Here is a 3,003-nt window from a genome sequence, read left to right on the forward strand (position 1 = left end):
TTATGGGTATCCCGACGTCGTGGTATCAGCCGAAGCACTTCAGACGTCAGCGACGGAGCGGCGCGCGCCGGATTGGAATGTAAGCCTGCTCTTGTATTAAGGGGGCTAGTTCTGCTTCCGGCCGCCCTCGCAACGTGCAGGTGTGCTATGGGCGATGGGCCCAGACCCCTGTGCGCTTAGGTTTAGACCGGCGTGCTGGCCTCTCTGTTTTGCCTAGGTGGGGCTGCGACGTGTTGATCTTCCGAGGCCGGGCATGACCCAGGAAAGTGTGTCCGGCCAAATGGGATCGAGCGTGTTGGGTTATGTGGTGCACCCCTGCAGGGAAGTTAATCTATTCGAATAGCCGTGATCTTCGGTAACAGGACGACTTGGAGTTGTACCTTGACCTTATGACAACTAGAACCGGATACTTAATAAAACACACCCTTCCAAGTTCCACAGACAACCCGGTGATCGATTTTCCGCAGGGCGACGAGGAGAGGATCGCCGGGTAGGATTATGCTATGCGATGCTATTGGAGATGCTGCTTGGAGATGCTACTTGGAGATGCTACTTGGAGGACTACAATCTACTCTCTTCTATATGCTGCAAGACGGAGGCTACCAGAAGCGTAGTCTTCGACAGGATTAGCTATCCCCCTCTTATTCTGGCATTCTGCAGTTCAGTCCACCGATATAGCCTCCTTACACATATACCCATGCATATGTAGTGTAGCTCCTTGCTTGCGAGTACTTTGGATGAGTACTCACGGTTGCTTTTCTCCCTCTTTTCCCCTTTCCCTTCTACCTGGTTGTCGCAACCAGATGCTGGAGTCCAGGAGCCAGACGCCACCGTCGACGACGACCCCTACTACACCGGAGGTGCCTACTACTACGTGCTGCCCGCTGATGACGACCAGGAGTGACCTAGGAGGATCCCAGGCAGGAGGCCTGCTCCTCTTTCGATCTGTATCCCAGTTTGTGCTAGCCATCTTATGGCACCCTGTTTAACTTATGTCTGTACTCAGATATTGTTGCTTCCGCTGACTCGTCTATGATCGAGCACTTGTATTCGAGCCCTCGAGGCCCCTGGCTTGTATTATGATGCTTGTATGACTTATTTTATTTGTAGAGTTGTGTTGTGATATCTTCCCGTGAGTCCCTGATCTTGATCGTACACATTTCATGATTAGTGTACGATTAAATCGGGGGCGTCACAAGTTGGTATCAGAGCCAACTGCCTGTAGGAATCCCCCTTCCAACTCCTTGGCCGAAGTCGAGTATAGACTTTACAAAACTTTTACTAACATGGCTGTGCGGCCCATGGGCCCACGTCGCCATTGGGTGGTATTAGGATCTTTTACTCCTCGATCTTTACTCTGGGATTCTGAACTCTCTTCTATTCGGGTTAAACGATTTTGCTAATAACAAAACTAACTTTAGGTTCTCGCGAGTACTTTCTCCCGGAGAGCCCCTCACTTCAGATGATCGTCTACTAATCAGAAGAATTCGGAGATACTCTTTGATATTCTCTCGAGACTTTGTGCCCATCACTTTTGCTATTCCTGGCCACCGATAAATCCGTATGGATAACTACTTACACTTGCCATTCATACGATCATCCCCCAGTGATCTTGTTATTACAAGATACCCCGAAGTTTTCTCTATTGATCCGAGAATACTTTGTGCCTACTGCCTAGCAGTTCCTTACTACATGAATACCCCCTCAAATAAATACTCGCACTTGTCGAGTATCCGCTCATCCCCTGTTGTTCATGTGTTACACAAAATTCTTCAAAATACTATTCGATCTTCCGAGAATCCTCTGGAGCCTTTGGCTCTTGAAATTCTTGCTTGCTTGCATTATGGTTAATCCCATAAGTCTCGTAGTCATATTGACATTCCTTGTCATTATCATTTTGAGTCTGTTGACTCAATATGTTTGCGAATACCCGCAATCATCATTGATCCTTATAAATTACCTTTCCGGCTGAGCTGCCATTCTTTTAACTGGAATTGGTTCTCGACCAATCCAAGTGTCGTTGATTGTACCCTAAGGCTATTCAACTTATCCATCCCTAATCAGAGCATTGCTTCTGACCCCTTGATTTGGGAATCATAATTCATTTGCATTTGACAATTGAGTTAGTCAGTTGTTTCTATATTTTGATCTCCTTGCATCCTTCTTCCTCTAGATGAGAACAGATGCTCACGTCAGATCCCTTGTGGATCACCAGATCCTTTGTTGGATTTTATCTGACAACGCCTTTCATATTCAATAACCTTGTGAGCCTTTTCCTCTGATACATAAGGCCTTTGGTAAATTGTATCCTCTGCTTTCTCAATCATGCTCTGCCTTCGAACTTGAGTTAATTATTCCTAAAGATTCTGGTATATGATTCCAAGGAGCCCCTATGGGTAGAACATATGCCTTCACTAAACCGTGTGAACCCGAAAGTTTCCACGAATCATACTCTTCTGGTGCCTCGCCAGATAAAATTTTCAACACTGCAACTTCATCGAACGTGAGAAGTGAATGGAAGGTTATACATTGAAGAAGTGGGAGTCAACCTTGAACTTGTGTTCATGCCCATGGACACGATGTAGATCTTATCATTAAAGCTTCTATTAAATTAATTATTCCTTTGGTATAAGTTCATCTTATATCTAGGATCTGGCCTTTTGCAATCGTGGTTCCGACCATGATTGTTCTTCTTTGATCTCATTTCTCGGACAAGTTAAAACAATTGTCTTCTATGGATCAGTACACCGGTCCAACCTTTACTTTGATCTTGTGTCGAGTATTAACCCCCTGGTATCTCGAGATTATCATGGTACTGCTTAACTTCTTATGAGTTCTTCATCAAGTGCTACCTTACCACTGATTCCAATTTTTCACGGGCTCTGAGTTATTAAACACTCAAAGACACCGATAACTGAACCGAGTCCGCTCTACGGTTCAACAACTCTTCAGTAAGCTTCTATAAGTACGAGTTTGTACCCGATCACGCCATTCCTAGCCTGT

This window comes from Triticum dicoccoides, chromosome 3B (assembly GCF_002162155.2).
Source record: "Triticum dicoccoides isolate Atlit2015 ecotype Zavitan chromosome 3B, WEW_v2.0, whole genome shotgun sequence".
Lineage (NCBI taxonomy): Eukaryota > Viridiplantae > Streptophyta > Magnoliopsida > Poales > Poaceae > Triticum > Triticum dicoccoides.